General features: G+C 39.5%; 1 protein-coding gene across 2 annotated transcripts in view; it reads right to left on the reverse strand.

The window, feature by feature from the left end:
• Positions 1-25,328, reverse strand: part of stpg2 (sperm-tail PG-rich repeat containing 2) — a 129,070-nt gene that overhangs the window by 39,539 nt on the left and 64,203 nt on the right. The window contains exon 15 of one of the 2 annotated variants that reach the window (XM_034596442.1): positions 2,990-3,141. The gene's annotated coding sequence lies outside the window, so the exon portion shown is untranslated. Of the gene's footprint in view, positions 1-2,007; positions 3,142-25,328 lie in introns of those variants that run through there. The other variant, XM_034596441.1, reaches the window with a different exon arrangement.

The raw sequence follows: 25,328 nt of genomic DNA on the forward strand, positions 1-25,328 counted from the left end.
TTATACACTTTAGTGTTATGAATGGATTTGGTCTCCGTCTGCCAACACCATCATAGACTGTATGCTACAATTTGCAAATTACTAATTGAATTGTGTTATGTATGCATCATAAGAGCTTTGCAGTATTGCTACTGTAGGTCATACTAACAAAGAGCTGTGAAGGTTGTTATATGAACATGATTAACATTGATTTATGTGTATTTAGGATGTACATTTATGTATTTCACAGAATGTCTGAAACTACATCTTCTTTGACCATGCAATGTAGTAAAGTCAAACTAAAGTAGTTGGCTAGTTTTTAAGTTTTGTATATTAAAGAAAGATGGTGAACTTTTTTAAATGAATTGCCAAAGTTTTGTTGCATTAATTGTCATTAATTGAAGACATTTGATTTTGAGATCAAAAGATGGAGTCAACAGTTTGGAGACATCAAGGTGAAAATCTGAATTTATTTTCATCATCTTAAACCCAAACATCTTCAGTGTACAACAACAACAAGATGAAATTTGTCTTGCTGTTTCAATAGTTTAAGGGGACTGCATATGTTGTGCTTCAGGGGAAGAAAGAACATTTTGCACACAGCCCATTGTACTGTGCAAAACTGTTGGGAAAAAAACACCCACATCCCCAGAAGGTGAAAAAGCCCTTCCCATCTACATGTCAAATTTATATTGCTTTGACCTTTTCCCTCAGGTCCTCCTATTTCTCAGTGCATGCAGCGATTCACTGAACTGCTGATGTTTGCACCACGTTTGCCTCTTTCTACACATTTGGATAAGGGGTTGGTGTGGGGGGGGGGGGGGGGGGGTTGGTGTGGGGGGGGGGATGATGGGGGGCAATATCTACACCAGCACTTTCAGCTCTTAATTCACACAGATACGACACACAAGTGTTTTTTCTTCGACTTACAACAATTTGTTCCACAACAAAAAGGTGGGGAAAAAAACATCTGTTACTTGAAGATTGGTTTGCTATTATTGTGTGTGTGTGCGCGCGCGCGTGCGTTCAAACTGTGGTTCTTCACCATCATGTGCATTTCCAAAGACTTCAAAGTGCAGCCATAGAGAGTTTTACGCTCTTTTACCTTCATTTATTACCTATTATTTGTAAGGATAATGTTGTGGGAGTAGTATCAAGGTGAAATTATGTCATGATGAATTGAAGTTGTCGAGCTGTGACCTTAACCAACGTTGTACAATTAATCAAAGGTGCATCTGACGCAAATAATTGGCTTCCAGGACAAAAAGGGACAATTGCTATCTGGCCACATAACTACAATAGGCAGCATCACTCCCTGCTGTGCACCTGAAGGTCACTGGTAATGAGGTGAGGGAACAGTAATTAAACATCATGACAGAACGTCCATTCACAAATGTGAATCCACATAAAGGAAATGTAAAGAAAAACAACTGCATGATTTAAAGTAATAATATGCAACAATTCTTCATTAAAATGTCCATAAAATTACGAGACCTGTCATTTATCCTCTTGACTTGTGTCCTTACGTTATCTGTAATTTTGCAGCAATGTTCAAACCCAGAGAAATCCCCAGTTTTATTTAAGGTAACAATTTCATTTTTGTCGCCTTTTAATTGTGTCTGCTTGTATCTGCTTTACCTGTGGTTTTGCTCATCTCAGCTGTAATGTCAGGGACACACAAGGTATGACAAATGAAAAACACACTGCTAGACAACAAGTTGGTTGTTTTGTCTTGTCACTCTTTGTATCGGTCACTCATAATGGACCACGGTTATTCACTGCTGTTTACTCTGTAATGTGAATAAAACTTTAATACATGACCTCGTCCGTGAACATTTGTGCGTATCGTCTGTTGTTGTTGTTGCTTTTTTAAAACAGTGTAGGTAGAGTCTTTTTTTTTTTTCCTCCACACCGTGGCTCTCCTTTCCCTGCTTCTTCCGGCTTCTCCTTCTCATCTTTCCTAGACCTCCATCATATTCCATCGGGGTCAAGGAATAGTGCTGAGGAAAGGAGATTATTCTCTTTGAACGCACGCCAGGTTTTCCGATAGTGTTTGGATTGAGAGACCCCGAGCAGCCAAGGTTTATTGATACAAGTGGAAAAAGTTGATCCCTGTGTATGCCTATTTTTCAAAAGATATTTTAAACTGAAATTTACTTGACATCACTGACATGTATGTGTATAAACACATGGAGAAAAGTAATGTGAAGGTTCCTTTCTGTGTAGCTGATCTAGTTGGAATGAAGAGGAGGAAGAACATGGCTGTCTGAGTCAATCTGTGTCAAAGATGACTGTTCTTCATCGTCCTTTGATTCACTGTCCTCTTGTCACACCCTCAGGGAAAAGTTAGCACATTTGTGTGTCTGTGTGTGTATTTGTGTGATTACGTGTGACCCAAGGCAAGTGCCAGCATCTATGACCAGATTTCACCACCTCCGAGCGCGACACATTAGCCAGTGGCAGCTGAGAGCAAGGACGCGATCTAAGGGTTATGTGAAGGTTTATGTGTGAGTTTGTGCATGTTCGTGTGCTTTGATTTTATTTTATGCGCATTACATTACATTACATTTAGCTGACGCTTTTATCCAAAGCGACTTCCAATAAGGGTTAGGGTGTGCACATATGTGCACATATGTAACTGTTGGTGTCTGCTTATGTGGCAAAAAACGAGTGTCAACTATTATTTCAGTCATCGCCTGCTGAAGGTTTCACTTTTATGTGTCAAATAGGTCAGTGGCAATAATTGTCTCGTATTTTAAACTTTCACTGCAATCAGGTGGACTAGAAGCTTTACAATAAATGGTTACAAATAAATTTCTGTTTAATCTTACATGTTTACTGAAGGTTTACTCTGCTACAAATTAAGTAACATAAGAAGTCATGTATGTAAATGGGCAACATTTATATGGCACTTTTTTAGTCTTTATGACCATTCAAGGTTCTTAGGACAAACAGGTGACATTCACCCATACATTAAACAACACATCTATATGGAGAGCTTCATACATACTCTGATGTCCTAACACTTGCATGTGAGGAGCCAGGGATCGAACCACTGAGCCTCTGGTTGTCGGACAACCTGCTCTACCCTCCTGAGCCACAGCCGCCACATGTGGCAGTGCTCGGACAGCAAGAGAGCCAACGTCTTTGTGGCCCTCAGGGCTTTGGATTTAAAGAAATGAAAAAGAATAAAAAATAAAGAATAATTTAATAGCATCTTTTCTGATGTTTAAATTAAGATTTACTTTTAAAATAACCAAGGCAGTCAAGTAGAAACAAAGGGGAACCTTACTGAAGTAAAAGTTTAAAAATGTTTTGCAAAAGATTTGCAAATTACAAATTACGTGTTTATAGTTGGATCATTTTAGATCCAAATGTTTGATCAGATTTGATGACTCGCCAAAGACTACGGCCAAACTGAACTCAGATCACTTTAGCAGAAATAGAAGTCATTTCCTTGCCCTTTATGGAGAACACCAGGGTCCGCTCCACATTATATTACTAATTATATTAGTAGTTCTCATTCCACCTTAAAAACTGCCGCTCTGAATTTAAAGAGCCCTTTGGCTGACATTAACCACTGAGGACAAATAGGACTTCTTTACCAGCTTTATCCACCTCTGAATAAAAAGATCTCTGTGCAACACACACACACACACACACACACACACACACACACACACACACACACACACACACACACACACACACACACACACACACACACACACACACACACACACACACACACACACACACACACACACACACACACACACACACACACACACACACACACACACACACACACACAACCAGCGCTCTCACACACACACACAAGCACATAAATTTATAAAAACACATGCAGGGAAAAGCAGACTATGTGCTGTTGAGCGACGGAACGACATGAGGACACACACAGGGATAAGAGAAGGTGTTTTCCAGGCTTGGCACACACCAAGCATATGAAGAAAGAGGGATGACTGGTGAGTGGGGTGTTAAGTAGCATAAATGCCTTGCTAGCATTGAATAGATCAAAGTAAGTGGGCCTGTTACACCACCTATTCAGATCTATTGTTAGAATGAAAAGACTTTGGAAAACATGTTAAAGGCTGCTGCAAGTAAAGACAAGAAAAAAGGGAATCCTAAAAAGACACAAAAAGGCTTGAGAACGGCAGAGAGGAGTGAAGAGGATACGCCGGGCAGGTTAAATGTGGTGTGGGGATACGCTGTAATAAAGACGTCTTGCCTTGGAAGCTTTAAAGCTCTGCTGAGAGCTGCAGACACAAACAGCCGGGGGATTAAATACAAACCTTAGACCTTTCTTCTGCTCCCTGTCTTTTCTGTCGCTGGTTTTATCACTTTGTTGCTCCCCTTTCTTCGCAAATTCCCCCCCCTCACACTAACGTGACTCATGTTATGTTTTCAAACGCCACCTTCAAAACACAATCTAAGCTGCTTTTTCTCCATATCCAACTAATTTTTCTTTAATCTCCTTTCTCCACTCTTAATACAGAAATACTCCCTCTATTGAAGTTAAAGAGCTTTTAACATACAAAGCTGTGAAGACAAAGCTGACAAGTAATTCCTGAAAACCAACAAACACACTGGCTACATCCTGTTATCAATATTAACATTATTATTATCACTACAATCATCCAAATTTTCATCAGCATAAACAAAACATATGCTGGCCTCATTACTTACCTTTATCATCAACACTTTAGACAGTGCTGAAATATCGCCCCATCTATTGCAGTGTTTCCCATTAATTATCTAGACTGGGGCGGCCCACCATATTCAAATTTGTCCCGCCACTGTTTTTAAAAAGAAAGACATGTCTCATAATAACATAAGTTGGTGTTTTGCTCCATTGTATAGCTGTGTGCAATGCTATTGGCATCGCTCACACCATCATCCATAAAGTTGTTACTGTCCACGCAAACAGCCAGGCCTCAGTCTCAGCTGTATTTGTGAGTATATCTGCAAATGGCAATCTCTCTTTCACCCTCTAGTCTCAAAAGGACACAAAACAACAAGCCTTTTTTTTTGGGAGGAAGAAAAAAAAACAGACCCTTAACATTGGCGCTTTAGAAATGTCAAGCTGAGCACTTTAGCATTAAGCTACAAGCTGTTGTGCATTATAGCCTCACAAAGCCAATAAGCTGTTGTCTTTTACTTTTCTTTAAATTGGTTCATATGATCCACTGTCCGTTATCTCATTTTCATATCACTTCTAACAAATTGAAAATAATTCCACAAAAATAAAACTGCTACAAAGATATTGTTTCAATGAGAAAATGGCAATTTCATTTAATTTGGAGGAAACATGGAGAGAAATGTAATAATTCATTGAGGTATTGACTGAGGTGTAAGATAGGCTCTTCCATAAAGACAAGGTATATGTCATCCTAATCGAATTGCCTCATTTCCCGCTCATGGTTGTGTGTCTGTGCGTTTGCGTGTTTAGAAAGTGGTCTACCCCATTAACTGTGGTGACAGCTGATAAAGATGATAGACAGACTGTATTTATAGCACACTATAGCTTTCTCCTTCTCCCTCAGATAAACACACATGCAACACACTTCAATTAAGTCACAGACACACTCACACACTCACCACTCTGTCCCCAGATCACCTTTACAACAGAGTCAACTGTGTCTCACCCTTCCCTCTTATCTACCATTAAATTGTAGATTATGTCGTACATGTGCTATAATAATTGTTTGGCGGCTTTTCCAAAGCGAGGGTATAATTATGTGGATACACAGACTGTGTATAAGTGAACAAGTTCTCTTAAAGAGCTTCTAAGAAATCAGAGCTAATAAAAAGTTTGGTGTTAGAAGAGAACAGACTAATAGTGTTCCCCCGGGGAGGCTTGACGCAAAACGGGCACTTGGCCAAAGAGACACATCAACTTTTTAATGTGGGGAAACACACACAAACACACAAACTCACAAAAACATGTTTTAATCAGAACAGCTTGTCTTTGTGACTAATACACAAGTCTTCACGGACCATTACCTTGCTCCAATTAAAACATGAAGCAATATGTTGTTTTCCAAGCAAGAATTTTTTGCATTCTCCTTCATCAGCCCTCTGGGATGACACCTTGAGTCTATTTCTGCGTCTTATCCCTCCGGTCATTCACATATGGTTGTTTGAGGCTTTTCATTGCTTACATTATTATAAAAGAAGATCTGGTTACTTTTAAAAGCCCTTTTCAAGTGTGCTAACTGCATATAAATACTAGAAACAGTAAGAGCTGCCACTTCAATGAACAAGGGAGGAAATCTTGGTGTTTTTTTGATGTACCGTGTACATCCCCATTCTGAGAGTGTACACGCTTTGTGTTAATCTTTAGTCCTCCTGAGGATGAACAAATGTGCAATAGGACTCAAATTAATTGTCACCATACAGTATAACAGGATTTAACATAAACAGTGAGATTAAAAACGCCTCAGTTGTCTTCATGCGTCCTTTGGGACTGATGCAGCAGCCCCCTCCCTCTGCTGATCCCCCCGTTGTCTCACATATGCTTGGATGAAATTTGGCAACTTGCTTACAATATGTTCTCGGGTGCAGTCGATCGCATTCGCGGCCATGGTTTGAAATGGCTTATAAAATGCCCAGACAGAACAATATGTTGGTAGATTTCATCACCAACACTTTGAAACAAAATGGTGTTCTCCCGCTCCGTCTGTCCGCTGCCTCATGTTGCATATTGGTGACATGGTGACAGCTACACGTGTTAGGAGAGTAAGAGAATGCTACAGTCTGGAAAAAACTAGTTAGCCTTAGCATTGTGAGAGCAGAGTGAGGATGTATAACACATAATTGATCTACCTCAGATTTGTAGTTAAAAACCACAACCTTCATGAGGAACAAAAAGTTTAATATAATAAATATAAATAATAATGTGACATTTATCATGACAATTATCGATGTAGACTGACATTTTTTTAATTGATATAATTTTGGGCTATGTTGTTTAGATCTACTAACCAGTAGCTAGTCAAGTTATATGGAGCGAACACACAAGGGTGATAATTTGAATAAGATCCATGATTTCAAGATAAACAATATTAGTTTCACGTACTTAAAACCAAACTCCCCTTGATATTTTGTAGTTTACTTAAACCAAAATCACTGTTTTGTGTGGAAAAGAAACCTGATTATAAAATATTTGGTAGCTACATGTACATGCAAGATTTTGTCCTTTAACACGGACTGGTTTTTCAGCAGAAGTGTTACATGGGATGTGATATGTTTGAAAATGGCACAAAAGTCTGCTACTGGAATTCAATCTGCACTTGTTATATGTGAGTAGGTTCACAATATGGTATCTGTATCCGATACTACCTTTTTTTAGTATACAACTCTCACCAAGCTGAGGTACCTTCAAAGTTTATACTGTAATAATTCCCTGTACATTAAGCAACACTATCGGTTTCATACCAAATGATGAACTGTTTATTTCTATAAAATATTTGTTCCTATTGTCATGCATGTTTATTTCACGAACAGGTATCTACATTCAGTTGCGGGACGTGTAAATTCAATCAAATGTTGGGCCATGGTTTTGTGTGAAACCACACTTCGGCCTACATGTGCCATCAAACCCTGAAGCCGCATGTTCCCCCAGGACTCCGTCTCCCAGGGGCCATTAAAAACCAGAGCAAGGAACTCAGTCTCCCAGCAGGCAACAACTTCACACAGAGGGGTGGAAAACCCCCCAGGGACACAGGTTTCAACTCCCATTGGTCACTCTGGACCCCATGACCTGTGAGGTCACCGGGCCAATATAAGCCAGGTTCTCCAGCTTCTTGCTCTCGATCTCGTCTCTCTCTAAACTCCCTCCAAGGAGAGAAGGCTGTTGAGCCAGGAGCTCTCTTTCTAAACTCCCTCAACGGAGAGAAGGCTGTCGAGTCTTCTTTCTACCCTCCCTCCAAGGAGAGAAGGCTGTCGAGCCAGTTCCTGCCTCTTCCTACAATCCTTCTACAGGAGGGAAGGCTGTGGAGCCTCTTCTCCAGCTCACATCTTCTCTTCCCATCCAACTCTTCGAGAGGAGCACAAAGGTGCAGCTTCCAGCTCATCTCAGCAAGGAAACCTCCTCGCCCTCCAAGCTCTACCAACGTCCTAGCAGCGATGCGATGTCCTGCAGGAAAACTTCAGCCAGCAACTGAGCTATACCGCTCAACCGAAACCAGCAAGACGACACAAAACTGCGAACTGCACAGCAACTTCCTTTTTCCCCTTTCCACGGACTGGTAACACAACTGGGCTTAATAATTATACTAGGCTAAGCAAGACTGTTTATTCGATTCTGTGTGAGGTTTATAAGTTTGATTTGTGGTGTTGTGATATTTTGGGTACAAGTTATTGAGAAAGTAATGTTAGTCTGTTATGCTCTTCACAGTCTTTCGTTGCATCCAATCTAGTAACTTCCTCTAATTTGGCACACACACAGACACACGCATAACTCTTCACCTCATTAGCTCTACAGGTCGTAAACATTCCAATAGGTGGGGGACGGGTGTTATCTCTTTGGCCAGCGACCATCTTGAAAGCACGCTGACTCACACAGACACACACACATGTATACACACATACCTATCTTTGTTTAGCAATTAGACCGTTAGTAATTTGTGTTTTTATACTTTATTATATTCATAATAAATGTTTTTCTTTCACAAATGTTTTTTATTAATGTTGCATAAGTGAATTTCGCCAACCTCTACACTGTCAAGAACCCCATATCTTTCAACTTAGCTAACTATCTATATGGTAATTTTGGTTATAGTTATTAATTTAATTGTTAATCAGAGTTCCAAAATTTGTAGTTAGAACCTTAATCTATGAGACTTAATCAATAAATTGGCTATCTTTTCGCTTCCTTTGAAGGGTGGTGCCCCGAGGTAACTTTAATCAATTAAAGTTATTATTTAATATTAATAATAAAATATTAATATCTAATATTTTATTTTGATAACCAAATTTATTGAATGCCGAAAGGCACACCATTTTATGGTATCACGTTTGATGCATTATGGCACAACACAAACTATTTGACAGGATTCTTCAAGGTTGTTAAAAGAATGTGGAGCAGAGCATGCAGCATGTAGTCCAAAGTCAGGGGAAGACGTGAACCTGTGTGGATGTCTGTGCGACAGATACCAGGCTGGATGAGAGAGCAAGAGAAAGAGAGGAAGCGAGAGAGAGATCATATACAGTGTTATCCATCTGACAGAGACAGGTCTGGGGATTTACGCCACATGAAGCTTAGCTCTGCAGGGGGTTTGAGGTACAGACACTCCCTGCAGCATCACTGGCCACGACGAGGGAGGCAATTTGAAGAAACTGACAATTTGTTTCCTCTATAGCTCAATATGCATGAGGATCCTGGACAGAGGTGAAAATATATTTGTTCAAACAGGCATAAATAGTGGATGAAAGAAGGCGAGAGAGAAAAAAAAACATTAAGAGGAACAGAGAGCATTAAATGCATTTAATTCAAAATGTTGTTGCGAAATAAAAAAGAAACTCTGCTTGACCTCTCACACTTCTGCAGTTTACAAACTGTTTACAAATTTATTTTTCAAGCCGAAAAGCTCCACAAATTGTGAAATACTTCTCAGCAGGAGTTCCACTCACTACTTTATCGTGCAAACCTTGTCTCGATGCTTTACTTCACAGTAGAGATTCAGCACTGCTATGAAATGCAGATAAACTATACCAGAGTTGCTAAGTGTCTACTTGAGAAAACAGTGATATAGGTATTGAATAGTAAAAAAAAAATGGAACAAGAAATAAATTAGAGTTGTGGATACAGTGCACATTGTACGAAAGGAACGAGATGAGTGCGAGAACAGAAAGTCCCTGCATTAATTTTTTGCAATAATGTGTATTAAATAGACAAACTAAAGGGATAATGCAATAAGCAGACACAGTGAATTAGGTGCATTTTATGAGGAGAATGTTTGCTACTCATGACACTTCTAAAGGTCTAAATTTTACAGATTCATATACGACTGTGATGATCGTGATTAATTCTAAATGTGAAATCCAGAGGGGTCTCCTTTTCTCTGTCTGTTGTTGAGCCTAAATTTAAACAGTGTAAAGAATTCAAGTGTTGATAGCTGAGCTGAGGCTGTAGTCGGGGAAAGGTGGTGAGTAGTGAAGAGAATATGCAAAACTTTCAATAGGATGCAGGAAACTTTTATTACTATTATTGTTGGATCTGAAGCAAGAGACAAAGCTATATACGTTTGAAATAATTACAGGTGGAAATGTAATAGTTGGGTGTTATGCTGGTATATTAATTTTAAATCTAATATAGCGACAATAATGGTATTTGTAACTTTAGCAGCTGAAGTAACTGAATGAAGAACCAAAAATAATATCTTCCAGTTCCTATAGGGACAAGTTTTTGTACAAATCTGTCTTTCATTTATTACATTTACCGACCTTCAGCTAAAGCAGACGCTGCCTTTTTCAGCCATTTGTGTGTGTGTGTGTGTGTGTGTGCGTGTGTGTCTCCTATACAGGAGGAGGCATTAGAGGTAGAGGTGAAACAGATAACTGGTCAAGGTGTCAAAGGGTCACTTCCCTGGTCAGGTCATTAAATTTCCAGGTGCCCAGGAACACCTGGTTGGGGTGAACAACGGGTGGTCCAACATCAGCTATTATTATTGCAAATGCTGTGTTACAGCTGGTTGGGGTAGTAAAGGGCAGATCCCACATCAGATCATTAATGCCTCCAGCAGAGCTAAAACAGAGAGTACGGGAGGGAGGGAGGAAGGGAGTGAGGAGGAGAGAGAGCTAGTGAGGCACATCGAAAAGAAGATGATGCCTTTTGAAACCTCTTCTTTCTCTCCTCTAACCTTCAGTATTACCTGGTGCAAGCATCCCTGCAAACGACTCATAAGCTCTAAGGCTGTTTTCAGACAAGAAGTCTGGAAAATATTTGGCAAATTGGGTCTGGACATTTTCTGCAGTGGAGGAGACACATTAGCGTGGCAAAGGATGAGTAGAGACAGAGATAATGGAGTGTAAGGCAGTCTTAATTTCATTAACGAAATCTATGACTTTATGGTCCTCGACCTTTTTTTCAAGTGACAATGACAAGATAGCACCAACGTCATTCAACGGGACGACTATAGAGAAATTAAATCGGACAAAACAAGCCTTCATGGCCACGTTTTATGTTTAAGGGGTGAATTGGAACAGGGTCTTACATCTCTGCCACAGGATGGTGGAGGATCAAGGTTTGCAAGGAACCTCACAATAATACACCGACCATGTAATGAGACAGAAACGAGAAAAGTTGAAACTAGCAGATGTGCAGGTCAGCAACTCTCAAGCTGAGAAAAGCGAGTATGAGAGCAGAGATTTCCACTTAAGCTGTGTTTAGACTGAAAATCGACCAGTATCAAAACGACGTGTTGTTTAAAGTACCAGTGAGACACTGAAATATGATTAATAAAGTCTAGTTTGGGGAACACATCTGAGAATTTCTTCTGTGCCGTTATTTATGAATGCAATCCTACACATGGTCTGGACAAGGCCTTATACTGCATACTGTTTATGGGTTCAGCCGTTCTACTGCATATTACAATGTTAAAATTAGACTACATCCATAATTGAACAAGGACCCCCATAATTTACATGCCTGCCTGTGATTGGACACGCACCGACAATCTAACACAAGTCTATGAGTGACTACAATTTACGACTGACAGCTGAATTTACAACTGGAAAAAATATGTTTTAGCTACGAAGCCCTTACAGTGATCAGTGGGGGTCAATGAGTGTGTGTGTGTGTGTGTGTGTGTGTGTGTGTAAGTGTGAAAGTGTGAAAGTGTGAGTGACTCACAATACAGATGGAGAGAGAAAGTGGGAGGAAGAAACGAGGGCTGTGAAAGAGAGAGACATCAATCTTCTGTGTGCCCCCCCCCGTGGTCTGGGGTACCTGTCCTGTTTCTGACATCAACAAAGCCAAGCCTTCTGGGTAGTAATCAATCAGTCACACTCCGACAAGCTGGCGGAACAGAATGGTCTGTGTGTGTTGGTGTGAGTGTGAGTGTATTCAAGTGTGTGTTGGAGCGGAGGGGGCACATTAGCGTGGCAAAGGATGAGTAGAGACAGAGATAATGGAGTGTAGAGCAGTGTTAATTTCGTTAACCAAATCTATGACTTTATCGTCCTTAACCTTTTTTTACGTGACAATGACGAGAAAGCACCAACGTCATTGGTGACTACAACAACATGCAATGTCACTGATGAAGAAAATACAAGACTAAAATGTAATTTAGAGACGAAAACGTTGGTAAAATCTCTCTGTATAATCATTGGCGGCAAAAGAGATGACGCCATATCAGGACTACATTGATCGGCAGCACATGAAAGCACAGCGTGGAGCTAAATATCTTTTAAATCTGTTTGCTCCAGTTTGAATAAAATGCTCGTTCACATTCTAGCAAAACTTGAAAAACAGTTCCACAAGATTGTTGTTAACTAGTCTTCTGATTGATCGACAACAACTAGAACAAATTGCTGCATTTTTATCTCCGGGCTGAGACTAAAAAAGTGTGAATAGAAAGAAAGTGAGGTTTGCATGTGAAGGACAAAAAAGGATGAATTTACAAAGCAAGTAAATGATAGAGAAACGTCAACAAGAGAAGAATTAAAGGAATTGGAAGAAGACAAAGTATAGCTTGACAAAAGATTTATATAAGATTAAACCACAGCCAATCAGACATAGTAATGCTGGAAAAGCACAATGATGTCATATTTCCATGTTATTTTCATTCACTTTACAATAAGCTAAAAGAGAATGAGCCAATTTTACTACTTAATACAAATAGTCTAGGTTGAGTATAATATTACTTCCTGTTTCACTTCCATCCTGAGTGATGAAGAGATTTGAAAGAGGTTGTGTTCTCTGACTGACCTTGACTGTCATATCAGTCCAGACGTCTCCTTCATAAACATCTCAGAGATTAGTTACAGTAACAGCTTCAACATGGATAGATGGGGAATTTAATACCAATTTTTTCTGTGTGGAGATGAAGGACAAGAATAATCACAAAGACACACTGTTCCAAAAATACCATGATACTGATAAAATCTATATAAAGTTAGTGAGCATTCATGCCTCACTACAACCATGGTTCACCCACACATGTTTCCCGTGAAAGCAGGTTATTTATGTCGGACCTGTTAGTACAGAATAACATCGCTTTTACGGCCCCATTTCAAAACGGATGATATATTGATTGTAGGGTCAAAGAAACCTTAGGTGTTTCTAACAACATTAATAATATCTTGGTTTTATTTAAGTGCCTTAGCACATTGACAGTGAGCCAGCAAACACAACACCAGGACTCAAACTAGTTATTTACTCTATACGGTTAAAAACTAATAAATCTCTGATCTAGTAAAGATTTAAATCATGTGTGAATAGGTTGCAAGAAAACATGTGTAGAGCAGTTATCGCCATTTGAGTGGGGAAAAACAGAAATGTATAAAATATGTAAATATGACTTAGTTTGAAGGATGTTTGTGACATACAATTCAAACGCAGTCCCAGTTCATACGGTAATTTGAAAGCATTTTTATCAGGCGCCAGATACGTCGACCATATGCAAGATTACTTCTTTTACTCTAAACAGTTAATGCATTGGCAAGTAAACATCACCTCAATAATCGCCAACTATAGTTAATCTCTAGTCTAATAGAAATATTTGCAGTCTAGATCAAACTCTTGCAGAATGTAATATAAAGCTTTAGAGAGAAAAAAAATCCGTCCTAGTACAAAGTACAATCATTCTGTCCTGCCTTTATCTGATCTGATGTTCTAGGATCAGTATTTTTATTTCTCCATTACTTAATTTTTTCCATGTTTTGCCTTTAAATTCCTTTTTTCTGAGTTAAGAGACTGATAAAAGCGAGCTAATGCTATAAGTGGTACAACTTGGTCTCAAATTGAAAAGATCGTAAAAGGTTTCCATATGTTATATTACTGTTTTGTTCTGTTGAGACTTGTCAGTTTAGATGTTTCCTGAGTTCTCCTTAAAGCCCCTCAGTCAACTCCCATTGGGACATCGGACCTTCCAACCTGGCACAACAATAAACTGGCCATCATAAATCACCAATGATCTCTATTGAATTAGCTCTGCAGCCAGATCAAATCTAACATAATTGGTTAAATGCATTATGTTGATTAATCAGTTCCGCTCACAGTAATAAAGTAACAAGCAGCACAAGGAGAGCAGATTGTTGTTTCTTTCTTTGCGCTTTCATTCTCAGAAATCTTTACAAATGACCTGACAAATGACTTCTCCGTTCTTTTTATACCGTCTCTCACTCTGCTCTCATTTGTGATTGTTCTTCCATTCTGTGTCTCCGGCTTCTGGTAAAAGCTCTTTCTCCCACCACCCCTTCTATCACATTATCTTCCTCTCCATCTTCTGACGCATGGGCTTTTAGGAAAGAAAAACTTTGCAGCACAACAAAACTGTCCGTACTAATGAAGGAAATTACAATCTTCCTCCCTCTAATCACGACCCATCCATCAGTGAATGCTACTCACATGCCGCCTGTATTTAAGGGAATGCTGTTGTGCTTTGAACAATGCCATAATTACTGAGCACGCAAGAAAGAGCCACCAAATCTTTTATTACAAAGACGCTCATTGAATTTGTGTCTGCGGACGAAAACCATTTACAACTAACAAGTACTTCTTCAGCATAAAACTTCCCAGAACAGGGTAAAAAAAACACACTGGATTGGTGCAGTGCACATTAATTGTACCATGACTGTACTTATAGATTTTAGTATGAGATAAATCGGCTGACCACCGATCTGCTGAGCTGTCTTGTTATAGTAAATTGATGGTCACATATGTGGTTGCAAAGCAATGGACACAGAAAAACTGAACAACAAAAATCCTGTTCTTGTTTGCAGATAAAGATTTTAACATGATTTGTTTATGATTCACTTTTGTGGTGAAAACAAAACTAATTCATTGTTAGGTTATTATTCTGTGAATGCAAACCAGACTCTTCCTGCTGCTGCTTCAAATTAAAAGCTTTTTGTCCACAAACCACTGCAGGACTTTTACTTTTAAACAAATTCCTGAAAGAGCTCAGAGAGGTGGGGTGATTTTAACATGACCTGAAATGTTGAGTTAAATGACCAAGGAGCAAAAGGGAATATTTTTCACTCACCTCCCCTTGTAATGTAATCCCATCTAAATAGATCTAATGCCTCTGACTCCTGCTTGTTAGAAATATAACTTGTAAACCATGTGATGCTTTTTTGTTAAAAGGATTACATTTAAATGTTAAAGACAAGGACTGGTAAAATGAGATCAAGACACAAATGAACAGTTTATGGAAACGGCTGCAGGGCAAAGGTATTTTTCAAGTTTTTACAAACCTCCAAGACAGCATCAATATGGCAAATAAGGCTGGGAACCAAAATTCAGTTGGCAAGACATCAAAAGGTTTGAGTAATGAGTTACAATGCAAGTTAACATTATCAGGATTAGAAATGTCCTCCATCAGCATATTAAGATTTGGGGCATATCGTACAGCTCTACTGCAAGAGCATGCGTAGCTGTCTGTCAGGACATTTTTACGTGACTATGTCATTTATAAACACAACATCGTGACCATTTATGAAGATAGGAGCAAAGCATGCATACCTTACATCACAAAAGTATGAACAATGGCGGCAAGAGAGAGGCAATGGAGAGAGAGAGGGTAAAAGAAATGAGAAAGGAGGAGAGGAAAAAGAATGCAAGGTGATTCGGTCCTATCAAAGCTATCCTTGTTAACTTTAGTGCTCTTCTGAAAGTAAAGCGATCTCTGCAGCTGTCCATCCTTCCATCTGTGCTTTTCTTTTACTACGTGTCGCTACAAATTATACTTCGCACAAGCAGCTGTGTTTAATAATCTTCCACTCAAAAGGGTGAATTGAGCACTGAATAGACTCTCTCTCTCTGTAGCCTTTAGCCATTAGTCAATGTTCCACACTCACATACACACAAACAAGCAGATGTCCGACATGCCTCATGCTCCTTTCTGTATGTCTGTGCATTATGCTTTATGTTATTTATTATATATTACTAAAATGGTAAATACTATTAATTCAGGCTGCATGGTTTCCTTGCAACACCCACCATCAGGTTGCTCAGAGAACTGGGGATCCATGAACAACCCCTGTGCCAGACCATAAAAGATCATCACTCACTGCAGAACGCTGCAGCCAATAGTTCTGGATCAGGAGGAAAAATCCCAACTGAGCCCCAAGATGCTAGGGACATGTACCCAGGTCAGATGACCCTGCGGTGGGCCTGTCTTAGAAGAGGGTGTCTTGTGATTAAAAGGCAGAAACACCTGATGACGCTAAGGTACACAACTGAAGATATGTCCCTAACATCAGCTGGTGGTTACTAAAGATAACATCTACTGTAGTTGGTATCCTAAGATGTGCAGAAGACCTACAAGGGACAAGGGACATTCAACATCTTGTCCTATATTCTAAATATTCTGAGTGTTGAGTTAACACATTAACATAAATAAATAAAGATATTTTGTTGTAGAAAACGTTTACTTTAACAATTTTGGAAACTAAATAAGAAAAATCAATAGGAAAAGGAAACAAACAATTCAAAATCGATCAAATCCAAACAACACAAAACCCTGATGGTAAACTGCTCTACTGAATGTATGAATTGCATCGGAGACTATTCCAATGAACTTTTACTTCTTGGATTGAACAAAAATCAGCATAGAAGTCAGACAAGTGGCTGGAATAGTGCGTTTCCCAGTAGCATCACTAATGGTGGCAGTTGGGGTAATCAGCAATTCGGATGCCAGACAGAACAAATTGGTGGGTTTATGATTTACTATTAAGGTGAATGTCACAGCTGTAGACTGCAAAATAGAACTGCATAGATGGTCCAACATGATATGAAAATGGTGAAATCAGCAAGTAGAGAATCATTATTACTGTCAGCAAAATTGATTTCAGAGCAAAGTTTTGTATGGGTGTTCCTCACCATATAACATGTTATGTATCGAAATAAGTTAAGTGGAGGCAATAGTTGAGGCAAACCAGGCCTCATCTCCTGCTAAACAAGTTTGCTTTACCCTTTTACATTATTGCACATGAGAATAAATATGTATATATGTATGTTGAACATTCAGTCCTTTGACAGTGTCAGCTGGGATTGGTTGCAGCCCCCTTGCAACCCTCAAGAATAAGCAGTATAGCTGATGGATGAATGTATAGATATATTGACCACGTCCCTTGTCCGCAGTGATATTACAGTCTGTTCCTCCAGTAATCAAAAAGTAGCCGAGCATCAATACAACCATCCATCATCCATCCAAATGATCAATCTCTCAACTGACATAGAGCTGCAGCTGAGAACTACATGTATTGACACAACCATGACAAACTGGCCAATCTCTGTCCATGTTCTCATGCAGTAATGATGCTATTTGATGAATTATGGTTTAACTAGAGTTCTTCGACAAGATGAATAAAAGCTTTGAACAGTATCCTTCTCCACTGGAGACCATATGCAGCTTTTCAGTAAGGGTGTGTCCATCTGGCATTTCTTTCTGAGCACCATCTTTTCTTTTAGTTGTCCTCAATGAGGAGACCGCTATTACAGCCGCCCTGAGCACTTTTAGTTAAAAATCTCTAAACTTTCCAGAAAGCCACTAGTGTCACTCCTTTTCAGGCGAGTCTCGTCACCTTGATAACCAAGAAAATGGAGGAGAAGATTGTTCTGGCGATGTCTGTAGAGTATGATGTATCTGACAGAGACTATTACAACAAAGACAGAAAAGCTCATTCGAAGGACCAGATCAGCCGGACACTGAATGTTGTTTTGCTGGTGAGTTGTATGCTTTTATCACTGTAAGCTTTTTCTTAGCCGTGTTGTTGACACAACATAACCTCTTGCTCAATGGCTGTCAGACTGAGAAGAGACAAGCTCAACCAGACAAAGTATGAGGTCAGGTATCCTCCAGTTGGTGCTCATGGGGAAAAAAATGTCTAACAAATAAAAAGGAAAAGGGTGATGCTAGTCTATCTTACGAAGTAGTGGTGGTATGTTGTCAAGATATTGTCGTCATAGAAACAAAATCCATGCGCGCTGCTTTTATAATGAAGTGTTGGGATGAAGCACTCCCCAGCATCCTGCCTCCGCCAGAGAAAACTCTGTAAACACAGGGCCTAAGATTACATCTGTCCTGTTGTTGCTGCCTTTTCACTTTCCTGTTACAGTTTCACAACAGAGCACAGATGAATAGGGATGTTTCATTCTAAAGGATGGGACACATCTAGGGGTCCGATGCGTTTCCAACATAAATGGTATCTGCTTGTGCTTAGAAGTCTCTCCACATCACCGTTGATTGTTTTTAAGACTGCCACTGCAGTTCATTTTAACAGCATGCTGGATGTCATTATCACCTCCGAGTGCTTTTGGTCACATGGGAGTTCCCAACATTGGACTAGATACGTTCTGAACTACTCATGTACAACACCCTTCCACTGGATCACACCTCAAATGCAAGTCTGATCAGATACTACAAACTGTATGTGTGAAAGGAGGTTGTGAAAAAAAACACTGCAGATAGTCTTGAAGTCACAACAGTAAAAATGGCTTCAAAAACCCAGATTCTATTTGAAACGGAACTCAGTCAAGCACATACCTCCAACAAGGCCGAACAATCCTACAGATGATTCTGTAGTTCTTATAATAAGACAGAAAGGGGAAGTGGTCTGATAACCAAAATCGTTAATTTGTTCTAAAAAAAATCCTGGATCTGCACCTTAATCTAAATCCAAACAAAAATTGAAAAGGTTCTTCCGAGGCCCATCCCTCTACCAAGTCTGGAGGAAATTGGTTGAGTTTTGTGTAATGGTGCCAACAGCTAAACCGACAAACCATCCAACAAGCCAACATGGCACTCTGAGATCACACACCTACACCGAGGCTATATGCTCTGTCAATGTTAAAAGAAAAAAACTATAAAAGTATTCCTAAATCAAACTGACTCAAAAAGTTGATTTGTTCTTCCTTGGCCCAAAACCCCCACACTAGCACCAAGTTTCAAGAAAATAGATTCACTGCTCATTGAAAGCACAATATCATGGTTCACACAGTTTACAAACCGCATCAACACACTTCTAAGAGGAAAACAAAACACAATGCATATACATGTCAGAACACACACACACACACACACACACACACACACACACACACACACACACACACACACACACACACACACACACACACACACACACACACACACACTTCCTGATTCTTTATCTTTGAGATGATATATGAGCCGTCGATACCAAGTCAATTCCTTGTCTTGTTAGTTAAATAAATGTTGTCGTCAGCCAAATAATGACTGCACTTGTAATAGAGGTTGAAATTTTCATACATTAACTCAAACAAAACTGCGTTTTAATTAAAACGTATTTTCCATTATTCGAGGAACGCTGCTTCTGAGTTTGCCTCGGCAGACACTAGTGCAAGTACTGCCAAGATTTTAATTGACATCTGTTGTTTGTTTTTCTTGTCTTTTCTATTTTTATGCCTCATCTTCCTTAATTCTGTGTCGGTTCAACTTTTGCTATTTTGCTAGATTTCATCGGACATTTAAAAGGTTTGAAGTTTTAGATTGGAGACTTCATAGAGAAGTTTAGGTCAACAAGTGAACATTGTGTCTTTTGAGCAGCAGAGTAGCTTTGTATTTTCTTTAAGGTTGTTTTAAAAAGTATTCTAACATTTTATAACAGTGAAAAGAACATTCGTCTGACAATTGATAATTATATTACATTTATGTCACACTTTTAGTTGAGTCAAACATAATTCTGCTGTCTACAGATGTAGAGACTAACAATTTTTTCGCAGAAGGAAAAGTGAGTATAACATTTTTTTTAAATGCTAAACACAGACACATCATCTGTTAACAACAACAGAATATAAGTGGCTAGAATTTGTTATGGAAGTTTTCTGGAAGCTGGTGAAAGGAGAACTCAGGCAGCAGCTGATGTCTTATGCAAAAAGTTTAATGTCGAACTTGATGCATAAAGGCGACCAGAAGGTGGAAGATACCAACGCTAACATAGTAACATGAGCAATCATCACCCCCAAGTCTCCAGATGTCTCACACAGCATCCCAGTATATCTCCCTCTACTTGCGTCACCCATTCCAACAGCACATCATCCATGAAAGGCTAGAATTGCTGTCACTCTCTATATATGTTTCATGTAGCTGTTCGCATCCTATTGGATAGTTAAGCCTAAAGCATGAATTCCTAAATCACAGTGTCCAAAATTCCTGAACATAATCAACATTTTCATACCAAGAATGCATAAAATGAAATGTGAACCGTGCCGTCAAAATGAACCAAAACAGACATGACCTTGTGGTTCCTGCCAGTAGAGAAGCTATGGTGTGGAAATGTTCACACAAGGTAATAAGCATGGCATCACTGGTGTTACTGATTTACAAAGAACATCTTTTCACAAAAGTCATGCAGCCTCTCTTAAGTGTGTTCAGTGTTCCCTTCCCATTAATTACCTGGATTGTGGCGGCCCCCATAGTGTCATAATCATTCAAATATATTTCCACAAAAAGGATCTGTAACATGTTTTGTGTCATTGTTTCAATGTTGAGCAGTGCGCAGCTACCTCAGCAACCTCATCCCCAACTCTATGGAGCATTTTGGTGTCTTTCACATCCCAACTCTTGCCAGAATAAACCATAGCCGGCAGCTGGTTTCAGCAAAAAAATTAAAGTTAGCGACAAGCTGGTTGAAACAGTGAAGGATTTATCAGCTAAACATACTTCCTTCAGGGTTTGGTGGAGACCAAAATGGAGGTTAAAGAAGAGGGAATATTAGCTGTGAACGTTCAGAATGCTCACACTGTATTCATCTTCATCCAAAACATTTTGTTTTATATGTATATACAATTTATAAATTACAGTATCTAGTCTATTATATTGGACATGAGGCTGCAAAGCGTGACCAAAACATTTCTGCTAAAAACACCATTAATAATAATGCATCACAAAATTGGCTTGAAAGTTTGTCAGTCTGAGGTTGTTACGGCTTCATTAGTCTATGAATTGAATTCTTTCATTAGATGTTTTGATGAAAGACAAAACTTTGTCAGCATTCAACTCATCTCTACCACAAAAGCAGCCAAAACCTCCTGTGAGGCAGAACATCTATCCTGGACTCATAGTGAATGAAATGAAAAACCTTTCTTGACACCACCTACCAAAAATATAAGTTTACAAAATGAATTGTTGTGACACTGATGTAAAAATATGTAGCCGCTCATGTCACTGCTTCTGGCTTGAGAACTACTGTTGTTTATTTATGGTTAATATTGAAATCAACCTCACATGATTACAAGAGCACATTCAAACATGCACTGATGAAATCCAAGTGCAGCTGGAAAGAAGAAAAAAATATTTTGATTGCCGTCCGTGAAATCAAATAATCAGAGGATGAAGTAAAAACCACATCTTCCGCATTGCTTGGATGTGAAATAATAAAATACACTTGACCTTCAGTCCCTTTGGTGCCTCCGGGCCATCTTTGTCCATCAATCTCACATGGAGAGACAGAAATTGATTAACATTTCTTTTCAAGTACACATTGCTTTGTGTTTTCGCAGGAACATTATTACCTGGAAATCTACCTAGAGCCTTAGCTAAGTCACTTTTCAGCATGGGATGGACAAAGGATTGGAAATCAGATTAACCTTTTGCTGGTATCATGCAAGTCGACATATAGCAGAATAATATACAAGCTGAGCTGCTTTTTACAGAATTGTTTCCATTTGTCTTCAAAGTTCACACATCAGAAAACACTGTTATACCCTGGTTCAGTCCTACAGAGGCTAAACGATCTGATTTCCTTTCCAGCTACAGGTTCAGATGACCCAACCTTGAAATATTTGATGTTTTTACCATCTTTTACCTTTGTAACGGCCCTCACAGCTTCCTCCAACTCATATTCTGTCTTCCTTTCCATAACACACACACTCAACCTTGATTTGAAATCAAACAATGTTCATGCAGCCACGCAACGTTGACACACACTCACCTCTCCGCTGTTTATCATTAATTAATGGGATTTGTTCTTCCACCTGTTTCCATCATTTCTATTATTCAAACACTCCCCTCAACGTCCCCCGGCGAATAGCGTAACTGTTTGTTGTTTTGGCTCGAAGTGCGAACCGGGGTGAACTTGGTTTATCACTGAAGAACTCCATCTGTCACCCGACTTGAAACAGTCTGAGGAGGGCGTTTTATCTATATGGCAGATGAAGGTCATGTTGAAAAGGGAATCCTAATACACTACACTTCAAAACACACATGCCTACAGTCATGTTCAAAAATGAGACGTTTGACTTTTCCCAGCCCTTCGTAGAAAAGTGATGTGTTTGCATCAGCGACGAGTGCACAGCAGGCGAAGATACAGTAGTCTGTCTCTTCTCCGAGGACAACAAAGCTTTCCAGGATAATCAAAGCAAACCGTAATCAGTGTATGTTAATCAGGATACTGCTTTTGTTTTTCTTTGTCACAACACTCGTACAATTTGTTTGAGAAGAAGCTTTGATTATGACACACAAGACTGTGCAAATGAAATCAGACCTCTATTCTTTAACGAAAACCCCCGATGAGGGGAGAGAGACGGGGGGGAGGTGAAGAAAACAGATCATGATGTGCAGCATGTGGCCACAGAGAGATAAACATGTACTAAGCACAATATTGAGAATCAAATGACACATGAACATAAACTGTTCTGTTGAATTTTTTCTTTTAAAACTAGTTGAGAATGAAATGAATTAGTGCTGAAGTCGGTTGATAAAAATTAAACTTGTTTTTTTTATGCGAGCATCTGCTGCGTCTTTGTTTTGCACTGTTGAACTGGCTGACAAAACAAAGCAATATAAATATGTTCCCTTTGGCGATGAAGCACTGTGAAGGGCATTTTCAATATTTTCTGGCAGTTAAAATAACAACAAATGAATAAATTGTTTGAAAACTATTCAACAGATTCACTGTTATGAAAACTTTTGTAATTTATATTTTAAACAAACAAATATTCCATTTCCACGTTACCTAATGTGAGGAGCCCCAGCTTCTCAATTTTTGTATCATTGTCAATTGAAAACTTTCTGGTTTTGATTGTTTGCTGCATCAAACACACAAACAAAATTTGTGTTGTGATGGTTATTTTTCACAATTTCTGACATTTTACAGACCGCGAGATAAAATGAAATCAATTCTAAATAGTCGATGATGAAAATAAGCATTCGTTTCAACTAACCTCACTACTATATATATCAGGCAGATTATCACAGCCTATGAATCATTGTCTTTAGGGATACTGTGCGTTAAGAAGACACTAAAAGGATGACTGAATTAACTGAAGAAGAAAAGATGAATAGTGGTGGGGCGAGAGCAGATGAACTATTTAATAAATGATATTATATTCCACAAAATAACATGAAATTTAATATATTTTAGTGCCGAGTATCGATCCAGTCAACTTATTTACAGTGAAGCTCCGAGTTCGGATTCATTGTGATGAGTGAGCAGCAGTTTTCATAATCAAGTAGATTTGTTTTGTCGGTTGTTGTGTTGCCATCTCAGCCTCACACCTACAAACAGAACACATCTCCAATGACTCACTGCTTTGCATGATTTGCTATTATACAAAGCTCCTGCTAGCTGTTTGAAAATGAGCCCTCGATAATGGCAACTTGACGAACGCGGCAAAATGTGGAAATGAAATCAGACATCTATTCTTGAACTACAGTGGCCTGATGGGGAAAGACGGGGGAGCGGAAGAGAGTGCACAGGTAAATTAGATTGAGAGAGAAAGAAAGGACACCAAGCAGCAGAATGTGGAAGAAATGGAAATGAATCAAAAGTGTGAAAGAAATTGATATACTGTGGTAGGAAGGGGGGGAAAAAAGAGAGGAGCAGTGGGAGAGAGTCGGCGGTAAGCGAGCTCTGAAGAGGAAATCAGTTGCTTTCTAATGGGCGCTGATTACATCTCCTCCTAAATGTCAAGTACATTTCCATTTAAAGTGCCTTGCTGCTTAAAAAGGCATGAAGAAAGGCACACCCAGACCACACACACATACATACATGTGAGCTGATATGTACAGTCACACAGCTGCACCGCCGCATACGGGACAGCAAACACACACACAAGCAAACAACACACAACTACACACACAGTTGATTCACCAGCTGGACGCAGACTGTGTATTTGTGTCATTTCTTCAAACCTCCCTCTCTGCATGTCCATGAATCACGCAGGAGTGACACAGTAACCGAGGAACACCGCGGCCTCATCAATAAAATCCACACACTTCTTTATCCTTCATTTCAACCCGCCCTCAAATCTGCTTTAGACCAATGAGGCGTGTCCTCCCCCTGGGGTTCGGTAATGACTGCCAATCAGGATCACTGTAGCCGTGCCCAACAGCGAAGACAGATGAGTGGCCCCGAGGCCCCTGCTGCACTGGAGCGAACAGAGCTTAGGGATGGATTCAATATGTCACAATAACACACACACACACACACACACACACACACACGCTCCAACACTCCCGCACACGGCGAAGGAAAATAAAAAAATAAAATGGTGTGTGGGTTTAAACACAGTAATTTCATTGTGTTGCAATAGAAGAAACCACACGATGTTCATGTTTATAAAGTTTCAGACACCAAGTGGTCGATTTCTCAACAGCCTCTTTAAATCTAATCAAGCTGTGCCAAGTCACACAGACTCACACCAGTGGAACCAGTCCCCTGATTATGCAAGATTTATTTTATCATGAATGGCAACAAAACCAAAATCTCCTTGTTTGCTGTTTTTCTGTTAGTATGGTGGAACTCTGATTTGACCTGTTTGTGACCTGTAAAGATCTTTGTGAGAAATAAACTTATGTATTAAGTTTGTTCCACAGAATAAAACTCTACCAGGCCTGTGTCCTGTTTTTATTAAATCTACTGACAAAGAAAAACACACGAGGGAAGAAACTCTGGTGCAACAACATGGAGACGATTCACAGCCACAGTGAAGAGGGGAGTTCTGAGAGAACACACATGTAGACAGCTGCTGTAACACAACATGGAGCCATCAGAAAGAACAGTTGTGACTCACGTGCTCTGTCCTGAAGAAGATGAGGTGAAGATGAAGATGTTCCTCCATGTTATACTGTTATAAGACCAGATAGTGTGTGTGTGTGTGTGTGTTGCGCGCGCGCAGC

The sequence above is a fragment of the Hippoglossus hippoglossus genome, chromosome 9 (genome assembly GCF_009819705.1).
Source record: "Hippoglossus hippoglossus isolate fHipHip1 chromosome 9, fHipHip1.pri, whole genome shotgun sequence".
Classification (NCBI taxonomy): Eukaryota; Metazoa; Chordata; class Actinopteri; order Pleuronectiformes; family Pleuronectidae; genus Hippoglossus; species Hippoglossus hippoglossus.